The sequence below is a fragment of the Pinus tabuliformis genome, chromosome 2_2, assembly GCF_031772625.1.
Source record: "Pinus tabuliformis cultivar Carrire ecotype Pingquan chromosome 2_2, CPIR1, whole genome shotgun sequence".
In the NCBI taxonomy this organism is placed as follows: domain Eukaryota; kingdom Viridiplantae; phylum Streptophyta; class Pinopsida; order Pinales; family Pinaceae; genus Pinus; species Pinus tabuliformis.
This window is the reverse complement of record NC_142300.1, coordinates 136,829,295-136,842,791: the sequence shown is the minus strand read 5'-3', so window position 1 is coordinate 136,842,791 and position 13,497 is coordinate 136,829,295.

Sequence of the window (13,497 nt, the reverse complement as noted above, 5' to 3'; positions counted from 1 at the left end):
GAGGCTGCCCCCCAGGTGGTAACTGGCCACCTTGAGGTTGAGGATTGGGAATAGAACTTGACATCATAAGAATGTCTTCTACACTCAACGGCTTTGTACCATTGCTTCCAATTAATAACCCTTGCTCAATGGGTTGAGGAGATGCTCCCAAAAACGTGAACCAGGACCACTAAAAGTTGGAGAAACAAACCCCGATGTTGGAGTAGCAGCAAATTCACTTTCAGGCTCAGATATTTCGGGTTCTTCACCTATATCACTAGTAGATGAAAAGCTACCAACGATTTTGGAGACAGACACTGACTGTGGATTATACTCTACTACTGGCATTTGAAAATCAGGATGTACTATCAAAGAAGATTCTCCTTCCTCAGGTGACCCAACTCTACTGTCTCTAGGAGTTACGAGGACTTTCAAGCCTTCAAGCTGGCTTGGTACTTCCTCAGGAGGTTGGCACCGAAGTCTACAAGACTTCCTCAGTAACTCAGCCATGTTTACAATCTCAGGAGACTGGCCCCGAAGTCTACAAGACTGTCTTGGTAATTCAGCCACAGTTAAAGACTTTTAACTACTTCACACACAAACAAAGTAAAATCTCAATAAAAAGCACCTAAGGTCTCTAAAGAACCAAACAAATTTGAATCAAACACCTAAAGAATCTAGGAGATCAAACACACACAAACAGTAACTTTCCGGACCGAAAACACTAGTTGGTGATGAAATCCAACATCGTAGAGTTCAGTACAGAAATGGTGGTTGGAACAGTTACCCCGGCAACCTGGTTAATGAATAGACTAGCACAAGTTCCTCCACTTAACTGTCTTGAGTGAAGTGAACCCCCCAGAAAATCCAAGTGAGTCTAGCCGACGTCTGCTCCAGGTACAGTGGGATCTTCCCACCACTGTCACCTTAGGAAGAGTCGTAAAGAATATGGCCACTAAGGTTACCAACTAAGACAAATACACCTGGGGGAACAGTCTATGATCCGATACACACACAAGGGTAGAGTAGCAAGATCAATCCCCTTGAAGGCTCCTTGACATAATCCAAGGTTTACCAACAAGTGACCCCAGGCTCCTCGACAATGGTTAATCCGAGGTTTACCATTTTTAATACGTGAATATCTGGCGTCGTTCCCAATGAGGAAGGATTGATTCCCACACTGGTTCGGACACGATCTCGTGCTTCTCCTTTAAGAGGAGCTTTCCCAGAGCATAAATGCAACAATTGGATTTCTTCCCTACCACAAGATACAGCTACTTGTTTGTTTTTACTATCTTGGAGAGTTAATTACTCTCCTACTCCAAGACACTAGCCTAAGCTAAGTTGGTGTATCAGAGCCTTAGAAATAAAAAGTTACTAGGTGAATTTTACTTTAAGTGTTAATTTTAGTGGTTTTTGTTTAAGTCCAAAGATGCGGAGATGAAACTTGTGGTATGAAGACTCGACTCAAAATCACTAAAAAAGAACCTAAGATGATCTAAACAATCTTTTTCTCTTCGATGAACTTCTAAACTAAGAAAGAGTTTGAGAATGCAAAATACTTTGTAAACACAAATATTTCTCAATTAAACAAATTAAAAGAAGAGCTTTTCCTTTCCAAAGCACTCAAAACGAGACAACTAATTATTTCACAAAAATTTCCCTTTTCGTTTCAAAGCACTCAAACACTACAAAAAACAAACTTTTTCAAAAGAGATTTTTTTTATATTTTGTAATAAAACACTCAAAACTAATGAAAATGTCTAACTTTGAGATCTACAAATTATGAAAACCTATTTGAAGTCAAAGCCTACTAAAAGTCTTTTTTAAGAATGTTTTACTCAGCTAGATGCAAGCTAAGGACTAATTTATGCAGAATCACAAATCAGTCAAGAACAACCAATTTTGTTTTCTTTTTTAAAATGAAAATCCAAACATTCAAATACAAGTTTTTCGAAGTTTTGTAAAGAGAAAAATCAAAGCGGATTCCTCAAACAAGGGGAGATTTCATTAATGGTCAGACTCATAAGAAGGCTGGTAGACACTAAGGTGATCTGAAGTCCCTACAGCCTCTAAGCTCAGAGCCACTACACAACCAAAATGAAAAACAAACCCAACAAGCAAAACTCCTAGGAATTTCACCTAAAACCCTAACACTAATGAAATCAATCCAAGGAAAGCTTCTGACAAGTTATATACAGGTCTGGGCAGTGGATAACAATTTCTAAAGACAAATTAAACTAACAAACAGAGGAAATCTTAGGGTTTTCAAAAATTTGACAGGGTCCGCAGGCCCACAGTTGGCACAGGTGCAGTCCCACTCTGTGCTAAAAGCCAAGCTGCGAGTAAGTATGCACTGTGTCAAACGGCTAGGGTGCGGTCCTCTCCCAAAGCTATGAAAAATGAAAAATAACCCTGGATCTACAAACTCTACCCAATTTTACACACAACAAGCCAAAAACAGAAACAAAAATAGATTTTCTCAGGTCAAAGTAACAACAATGAAAACAATCAAGTCCCCAGTGGAGTCGCCATTTTTTCATAAGGAATAAGTCGATCTTGCGGACAAGATAGACCTTCCTAGAATCTAAAGAAGACCTAATGACAAGCAAACCAACCAGACACTATCTTTCTCTAAATATGCTTTGATAAACAATAGCAAGCAAGTGTTTTTAGGGCCTACCTTAGGTCCAACACTAGCTTGTGGATGCCTTCTCTCCTTCGATCCAAATGAGCTCCTTTTTGCGAATCTGAAAACACAAACAAGGCAAAAAAATTAAATAGCACCTGAAAAGCCAATTGCATAAAACATATTTAACATGAAAGTCAAGGAATCCATGAAACAAATAACATAAGATACTTGTTGAGAAAAATGAGTTTGATTGTATTAATTCAAAAGAAGAAGAACCTTACAACCTTTGCCTTGATGCTGTACAAGCTCCTCCCAGGGTCCAGCAAGAAGTCTCCTTTACTTTGACAAGTTTCACTCACTCCCAAATGAAGCCAAAAAGATGTGTGATCTCTCCTCTTAAGCTCAACTAGGAAGTCTTGATTTCACCAGCATTTACCCTCAAAAATGTTCAGCTTCTAACCTCCTTAGCAACCAGCCCAATGCCTATATTTATAGTGCAATGGAGGGAGGTTACTAGGTCCTCCTTCAAAGGGATAAAGCCCTCCTTCAAAGGGATAGCTCCTCTCATCAAGGGATTAGCTCCTTCTCTTTTGGGATGCATGAACCACCTCAGAGCAAACAATCCACGTCAAAATTCCTTCTAGAAACCTCTAGAATTAACCCAAAGTGATTTTTTTAAGATAAAACTTGCGCCTTTTGACTTTCACAGGGGTCCGCACCTACACCGTTAGGGACAGAGCAGGTAGGTCCACAGTTTTTGTACACAGAAGGTGCGGGACCACAGGTGACCATGAGAGAAAGTGTGGAACCAGAGTTACATTTATTTTTAATGTCTTTCTCTCATTTCCAAAGCATGATTTGAAGAGTTGAGGTCTGAGACTTGCTTAGGAGGACAATACAAGTGATGATAGACCCATACTGGCTGCAAATAATCATGGTGACGATATTTTTGTGTAACACTTGAATGCAAGGGACATCCCAGACCTATTACAACCCAAATCAAGCCACTTCCATGCCTTCTTCAGGTCCCCCTACTCATCCTGTTGGCATTATGATACAAGTATTGTCCTTGATGGAAAATCACATAGATGAAAGATCATAGTGCAGCAGGTCAATAGCAAAGGGTTGATGATCAGACTACAAAGAATGAAGAAAATAAGGTATACGCAGGTTCCTCTTAGCAAAGTCGTGTATACATGCGGGATCATCTATTAAAAGGCGCATATGCATATACACGCACATTCATGCAAGGGAAGCTGCGTACATTGGGTTTTGGTCCATGGTATTAAGTCCTTGGTATTTGGACCTATGGTTTTGGACCATGGTATCTCCTCTAAAGTGTTGAACCCAGGTATTGGGTCCCTAGTATTGGTTCTCAATGGTTTTGGACCATGGTATTGAGTAAGGCCTAAGACTATAAAAGGAGAAGAAGATCATTAGGAAAATGCATGGAAAAAGTCTTGAATATCTGATGAAGTATGAGATCCAATATGCAAGTTATGGGTTTATGATGCATTGCTTGATCTAAGCTAAGGAGGAATCTCAACGGTTAATGGAGAACAAGATCTAAGGATTGATTGGGATCTAATGGCTTGGAATGGATCATCTCTATACGGTTTGATCTTGTTTAGTCTATATATGTATACTGATGCATGTAATGTTCAGTAAATGTTATGATTTGGGTATGACTGATGTATGGAACAGCTGCAAAGCTCTGATTCAATATTTTCAGATGTGTACGTGGGTTATCTTTGGTAAAAGCGCGTATGTACGTGGGTTTGGTTCATCGTAGTAGCGTATACATTATGAAGTATGATATTTGAAGTTGCAGTTGGGTCTGATTGTTATTGCAGAGTTTTGTTGTCTGCAAAGTGTTCTGGTGACTGTGTTGTTGACAGGGTTTCAGTGTTTCAATGATTCAGAGATTGATGATGCTAGTATTGATTGATTTTGTTCTTCAATGATATTGATGGGTCCCGTATGGAAATTGGATGAAACGTGGCCTTCAGATTATGGTTTTGTGCTTCAAGAGTATCCAGTCTGAAAATTTATGAAATGTGGTACCTGGAGCAAGAAAGAGAATGTTGTAGCCTTCTGTAGGTGAGCACCTACATACTAGTACATCAGCTAGTACAAGAGCAAAGGGGGTGGTAGCTCCCTTCCAGTAGCAGCTGGAGAATGAGTAAAGGTTGGAGCATTTCAGTAGGCCGGAACCTACGTACTAGTAAATGGATCAGCTAGTACAAGAGCTAAGGGGGTTGTAGCTCCCTTCCAGGAGAGTCTGGAGAATGAGAGAAGGTTGTAGCCTTCTACATGTAGAAGCCTGTGTACTAGTATAAGGCTACACCAGTACAAAAATATTTTAAAATTAAGTTTCTTATTAAAAGAAGATAGAGACGACTTGCAACAGGTGGTTTTCACCCACATTGGGTTTCCACCTTATATCATGGTGTTCATGTGTGCTTCTTGTGTGTGATGATTTGTTCTATTTTACTGTACATGCTTACTGTTCATATGGTTAATTAAGTTCTGATGCACTAACTAAAGATCAACATTTAATGGATTAACTGAATCATAAGTATTATGGATATACTCTAGTTGCATTAGACACAGTTGCGTATACACGCGGGTTCTATTAACTGAATTAGCGTATATGTATCAAAGTATGGAAATGAAAAAGTGTTTGATTTGCTAATATTGATTCACCCCCCCCCTCTCAGTATTATTTCCAACAATTGGTATCAGAGTAGGTCCTTTGATTGAAGCTTGATCGCTTGAAGGAGATCCGTAGAACAATGGGAAAGAAGCTCAAGAAGAAAGCACCTAAGAAGAAGAAGACATCTCAGAAAGACTATGACAGTGGGATAATTGATTGGGGAATATGTGGAAGAAGCACTTCAGATTCAGAATCACTTCAGAATGAATATGAACAAGATCTATCAGGTATGAATTTGTTATCCTCTGGTGATACGGTTATCTATCCATTTGAAGATGATGAAAGTGATAACGAAACAACTGAATTTGCTCTAATGGGTGAGCAAGAAAGATATCAAATAGAGGAAAAATTTTAAAGGCTTACAGAAAAAATTAGAGATCAACAAGATTTGTTGAACAAAAGGGAAGGTGCCTTCAAAGAAGAATCTATCAAACTAAAAGCTCAACTAGAGGAAGGAAACAAGGTAAGGAAACTATTCAAGGAAAAATGTCAAAAGTTGCAGGATGAAGTGACATCATTAAGAAATGAAGTAAATGAAAGGAGCACAATAATCAAGAAACTCAGAGATAGATCCAGTTACTATGAAAGGCTTGAAGCTATGATCCTCTCGTTAAAGGAAGATCTTGAAGAATCAAAGAAGCAGAATAAAGAACTACTCCAAGCTCATGAAAAACAAGAAAAAGAAGTTCTTGATCTAAGACATCTGTTGGAAGAAGGAAGAAATGATGAAAAAAACATGAAGAAGCAGTATCTTGAAAAGGAAGAGCAAAATCAGGTTGAGGTAAATATTCTAAAAGATAAATTAGAAGAAAAAGATAAGCTCTTATGATTTCAAGATAGTACTAAGATCTTGGATGATCTTCTTAGTAGTCAAAGGTCTCCTGCTATCAAAACTGGTCTTGCTTTTCATGAATCTGTTGAAGAAGAATCTAGTTCACAAAGTAAGACAAGGGAATCTAATGCAAAATCTAAAATGTTCAACAAGGAGATGAGAGGTCAAACCCATCAACAGCCAAGGAAAGAAATTCTTTAAAGAAAATCTTTTACTCCTCCAATGAATAATGTTGAATGTTATGTATGTCATAATCTTGGACATGTTGCAGCCAAATGTAGAAGTAGAATGGTTCAAGACCATCACACAGAAAGAACATCATGTTCCAGGTACTTTAAGGGATATTGTTTTTCTTGCAATATGTTTGGTCACAAAGTTGTTGATTGCTATAGAAGGAATATGAAACATATGAGATGTTATGCATGCAACAAGCTTGGACATATAGCAAAGGAATGTAGGAACAAGGTACGAGCACCACACCAAAAGGAGAAAACATCATCACACTTGAAGATATGGAAGAAGATGGAAGTACAGTCAGAAATATGTGGCACGACACCATATACAGACATAACAGACTCAGGGGGAGCTAAAAATTTAAAACTTTAGTGTCCTAAATCTCATACGCAAGTTTCATAAAGGGAAGTCACGTATATACATGAGTTAGACAATGCACAATCACGTATATGTCAGTCTGAGGAAAAGCAGAGGGGACAGGCTTAGAAAAATGGTCTAATATGATTCAGTCCATTATTTGCTCTGTTTGATAATGGTTACAATCTGCTAATGATGTGTGGAAATGTCTTGATACTCATAAGATGTTTAGAAGTGTTTTTTATCTTAATGATGTCGTGATACTTGCCAATATATGCATGATCAGATCTGACAGTAAACAGATGGCGCAGGTTCAGGGGGAGTTTATCTTTTGAACAATGCATTGTTGGCATTATGGTTAGTAGTCCTTGGTGATGATGCTTATATGGCTAAATGATATATCTTGCTACGATATGATTATGATTTATCCATGACAAAATATCATATGATTCTTGAGGTTACATAGCCAATGTTCAGATCAGATGTGTGGTTGATTCTTTGATGATGCATATATGGTGTTTACATGGTGATCCTCATAAGGATCAGGAGAAGTACAAAGCTTGAATACACATCTTCTTTACTTGATGATGAGTTACTCATATGTTGTTGTCATCAAATGCATAAAGATCATATAATACAGTTATGATGCAGGTTTCCTATAATTCTTGGCGCTCATGTGGATGAGGATTGTTGTTGTTGATGATATCAAGAATTCTTGTCTTGAGTGCTATATACATGGAGTTGCATTCTTACCCATATGATGATAGGTTGATACTCACATATGTTGATTGATTATTATCAGATAGGGGATATTCCCATGTAATGGATGGTCATGCAGATCTTGATGATGAGATGACTATGGTGTTTTACACATATAATATAATGTAAATGATTTTATGATGATGTTCAAAAGGATAAGTTGATATCTATATGCAGACATGCCTTGTTATAGGACATTTACAGGTTGCTGATCTGGAAGTGGTTGTACGCGAGTTTTATGTGGAGGATCTGTGTATATACGCCTATTTCTGTGGATACAGTCGCGTATATGTTGATTTGAATGAAATCAATGGGCCAAACTCAGGATGAGAATAATCTGATATGGGCCTGACAGAGATCATCTGGCACAGATGGAACAGGTGCAGAGGGAGAACATGATTGTTGGATACTGCTGTTGATAGTTGTTGATGACTATCATACTCTTGATATTCGGTCTCTATGTCATGTATTTCTTTTATTATCAAGGTCATGTAATAGCCTATGTTGGTTTCCCCACTATGCCTGGGATGAATGATGCTATACTCTTGTATTATCATATGCAAACTTCTGGTATATCCCCACTTGGTTGGGAGAAGGATGTATGTATGAGTCCTTGGTGATAGGAAGGTCATTTATGATAGAGTCATGTTCTTCTTGTAGAAAATCCTTTTGAAGACCTTGCTTATAGTCAGGGGGAGCATGAACGGCACACTTCAGCAGAGCAAAGACATCAGCATGTACTCAGAGGGAGCATGGTCAGATTGGTACACCTTGGTATATACAAAGGGGGAGCTCATTCATAGATTTCAACAGGTACTTAGGGGAGTATGGACAGCGGAATGCTTATCAAGGAAAGAGAATATCTTGGTCCGCCCTTTGCCCTTGATGTCAAAGGGGGAGAGTGATTTGGTGTTGTTTCCATCAAGTCCAAAGGGGGAGATTGTTGGCATTATGATGCCTATGTTGTACTTGATGGAAACCCACTCATAGAAGAACATCTCACTTACATATGAATCTACAGAAGAGATATCAGATGTGACGGAATACATGGGAACCAGATGACAGTTCTCAGTATGACAAGCTAGCTTTGCCATCAAGTCCAAAGGGGGAGATTGTTGGCATTATGATACAAGTATTTTCCTTGATGGAAACTCACACAGATGACAGATCATAGTGCATAAAGTCAGTAGCAAAGAGTTGATGATCAAACTACAAAGAATGAAGAAATAAGGTATACGCAGGTTCCTCTTAGCAAAGTCGTGTATACACACGGGATCATCTATCAAAAGGCGCATATGCATATACACACACTTTCATGCAAGGAAAGCCACGTACATTGGGTTTTGGTCCATGGTATTAAGTCCTTGGTATTTGGACCTATGGTTTTGGACCATGGTATCTCGTCTAAAGTGTTGAACCCAGGTATTGGGTCCCTAGTATTGGTTCTCAATGGTTTTGGACCATGGTATTGAGTAAGGCCTGAGACTATAAAAGGAGAAGAAGATCATTAGGAAAATGCATGGAAAAAGTCTTGAATATCTGATAAAGTATGAGATCCAGTATGCAAGTTATGGGTTTATGATGCATTGCTTGATCTAAGCTAAGAAGGAATCTCAACGGTTGATGGAGAATAAGATCTAAGGATAGATCAGGATCTAATGGCTTGGAATGAATCATCTCTATATGGTTTGATCTTGTTTATTCTAGATCTATATACCGATGCATGTAATGTTCAATAAATGTTATGATTTGGGTATGACTGATGTCTGGAACAGCTACAAATCTCTGAGTTAATATTTACAGATGTGTACATGGGTTAGCTTTGGTAAAAGCGCGTATGTATGTGGGTTTGGTTCATCATAGTAGCATATACATTATGAAGTATGATATTTGAAGTTGCAGTTGGGTCTGATTGTTATTGCAGAGTTCTGTCGTCTTCTCTGTGTTCTGGTGACTGTGTTGTTGATAGGGTTTCAGTGCTTCAGTGATTCAGATATTGATGATGCTAGTATTGATTGATTTTGTGCTTTAATGATATTGATGGGTCCAGTATGAAAATTGGATGAAACGTGGCCTTCAGATTATGGTGTTGTGCTTCAGGAGTATCCAATCTGAAAATTTATGAAACGTGGTACCTGGAGGAAGAAAGGGAAGGTTGTAGCCTTCTGTAGGTCGGAACCTATGTACTAGTACATCAGCTAGTACAAGAGCAAAGGGGGTGGTAGCTCCCTTCCAATAGCAGCTGGAGAACGAGTAAAGGTTGGAGCATTTCAGTAGGCTGACACCTATGTACTAGTAAATGGATCAGCTAGTACAAAAGCTAAGGGGGTTGTAGCTCCCTTCCAGGAGAGTCTGGAGAACGAGAGAAGGTTGTAGCCTTCTACTGGTAGAAGCCTGTGTACTGGTATAAGGCTGCACCAGTACAAAAATCTTATAAAATGAAGTTTCTTATTAAAAGAAGATAGAAACGACTTGCAGCAAGTGGTTTTCACCCACATTGGGTTTCCACCTTATATCATGGTGTTCATGTGTGCTTCTTGTGTGTGATGATCTATTCTGTTTTACTACACCTGCTTACTTTTCATATGGTTAATTAAGTTCGGATGCACTAACTAAAGATCAACATTTAATGGATTAACTGAATCATAAGTATTCTGGATATACGCTAGTTGCATTAGACACAGTTGCATATACATGCGGGTTCTATTAAATGAAGTAGCGTATATGTATCTAAGTATGGAAATGAAAAAGTGTTTGATTTGCTAATACTGATTCACCCCCCCCCCCCATCTCAGTATTATTTCAAACACATCCTTCCTGGCCCACACCCCGTCCTTGGTTGTATCCTCCTCAATACCAAGCTCCTCTAGTTGCTCATTCATTTCACCCTTATGCTCAACCACAGCCTCAGTGGAATGCACCTCATCAGGGGTGGAGGCCCCAGTACAACTCTCCTCCCACTCTTTTTCCTCCATCACCTACTCAACCATAACCATTACCTCCTACTCCACCAAGACAACCCCAAATACCTGCTCAACCAAACCCGAAACCCAACAACAGACAGGCCTAGCAAGTATATAGTGGAGAAACATCATGCCCGACCTATGCTGTGGAGATTTAGGAGATTAACCTATGATCTGGGAAGGTTCTCCCAGATAGCCAACCTCCTCCTAAGGAGGATGAGGAAGAAAAACAAGAAATTGAACCAAAATCCATTCCACCCTTTCTTGAGAGACTAACTGGAACCACACCACCAACCCTAGAAGAAACTAAACTTATGGGAGAATTGAAACAGCTATGTGTAAAGATACCACTTCTCCAAGCCATAAAGGATGTGCCTATATACAACAAGATGATCAAGGAGAAGTGCTTTAGGCACCCAGGCAGGCGCAAGAGAGATGCCCCAACTATCAATGTCATAGGACAACTATGTGACCTGATGTTGGGGCAGGTGATCTATCCGAAATATCTAGACCCTGGTGTTATCGGGAAAACTAGTGTCTATACAAAGCTGCTAGTCCCACTAAGGCTAGTAGCTACCTTAGAAATAAACTCACTAAAAACTACTTTCATTTTCCTTTATGAGAAATAGATAAGAGAAGAATAAGGAGACCAACCTCTGTCTTGTGCTTGGTTCCTTGCTCGATTCCTCCCTCTTCTGGTAGGTCTTTACCACTCGCTTCCTTGTCTACCCAGCTTCAAGGAGTACATGTAGAATCAAAGTAGCATAACACTATCCAAGAACATAGATCTATTATCATAAACAATATAGGATTAGATGTACATTGACCACACAAATGCATAAATCATCAATCATACAAAAATGTGGAGGAAAACGTGAATAGCTTTATTGATAATCAAGAAAGAGCAAAGAGGATTACAACCAATTGTTCTGACCCAGCATCATCCTCTCAGCAAGAAAGCCCTTCTTCACCTCATGAAAAGCTTAGATCACCCAACACTGTGATATTGAACCAAGAAACCAACAACACTTCCTTACAAGATACAAAATTCCAGCCTCTGGATCTCTGGGATGAGGGATCCATATATAGATGTCTGCAAGGGAGGTGAGTCAGCTTTTGAGATTTGATTAGTGTCTTCTCTCTGATAGTTCTTGATTCCACTTGGAGATTGATGATCTCTTACTCATCCTTGGTCGAATTCAGAGAGGCAAGTGTCATAGGAGAGGTTTCTGGAAGATTCCATGCTCCTCCACCTTGCGGATTGACCTTGCCATTTGTCCCTTCTCGCCCATCGCACCCCATAGAAGGGTTTTTTGACATGCATCGCACCTACTGTTTGTATTCAGGTGGGATGAAACGCACTTTTTCTATGGAGCAGGTGAAATGGTCCATTTTTTACCAGTTATGAGTAGTTTTTCATGGAGAACTTCTAGGAGATGTTGTAATCAGTTGACCTTGTTCTTTTAGGGGTTGGAACAACACCTTTAGGGACTTAGGAGCCCTTGGTTTATGGAAATTTATTCTTGGGGTTATAGTGCCCAAAAATTTCTATAACAGTTGCCCCCTAAAGCATGAGGTCGTTAATCTTTTGATGTCGGGTGAAATTCTTTATCATGAGGATCTAAAGTTTTTTCGAGCTGGAAGGCAACCTGTAATAAGATACAATACAATACATTATCTTCATATTATTTTCATGATCTATCTGAGGCGGGCAATCCCATGCTTAGCTTTATAAATTAATTTTCATGTACATAGGACAGACAATTGTCTGAGTGTAGACTGATGATTCTGGTAGAGCCATCATCCCTTAGATTGGATGATTATTTGTGCAGCAATGATGTACATTTGATGTCTTTATTTTCCTGAATATATATCGCAGCCCGGATGGATGAAAATAGATCCGGGGTCTTCAATCTCGTTCAATCTTCACTCAAAGTACAAGTCGATCCATGTGAGAGATGTTATGGAGTCAAACATGGAAAGACATCGCCTGATTACCAGCCAGTGATGTAAGCTATTAACAGGCGTGAGAGGAATCACCGATATTGATAATGATCCTCAAGGTACTACAGTACAATTCACGTCGTGTGAATAAGGGACTTGGCTTCGAACACCACGCAAAATCTTTTGGTCAAAGGCCATTGATGTAAACCTGTCACCGAAAGTGAGAAAATTGCCATTGAGGCATGCAAGCTTCAAAGTACTGAAAGGGTTGCTCCTAGATCGACTTCTTGGATAATGAGCTGATGTCGACAAGAAGCAATCTGTCATAGGAGGGCCTTAGTGAATCCCACATCAATGACATGGAATGGATCAAATGATTTTAATGGAGGTGAAAACAATCTAGTGATATACAGTTCAGGGTGGCGTCATGAAAGAATGGAGCGAAAATGTATTATAGTGGGTGAGACACAGATGAATTCTCTGAGCGACTTCTCTTGAACATATCGGCGACACTGACATGATGGATTGGTAGCATTAACCCCAAATGTGGATGGTGTGATGGAACCATGGTGATGTGACCAGTGAATGGAACAACCCAACCCGACTCGGATGCGGAGTGAAAGTGTCATGTTCAACAGTGACTTGCTACCAACAAAGTTTCTTCAAGTTTTCTTCCCAATTTTTCCCCAGTCATTGCTGACCAGTACCTCTTTATTTTTGTCAAGCTTGAGGAGGATAAGTTATGCTTGTTCTAATATTTTCCCTTCGGGCAAACCCATCGCTATGTTTTAACGAGCCTAGCGATAGTGAAACTCGTTCTTGTCTGTTATGGACAAGTTTGACGCTATTAGGTTTTAACGAGTTTAACGACAAAGATAACTCGGTCCTTTTCAATTTTGGAGAGTCTGAAAAGGGACATAAAGGAAACTCCAAAAATCCTTTTTCGTCATCTAATCCCTTAAGTCTGAAAAAGTATAAAATAATACAAAAGGATGAATTTTGGTAATTTTAACGAGTCAAACAAAACAAGTGCTCGATATTTTTGTGTAATAATCCCCGAGGTCCAAAAAGATTAAAATCT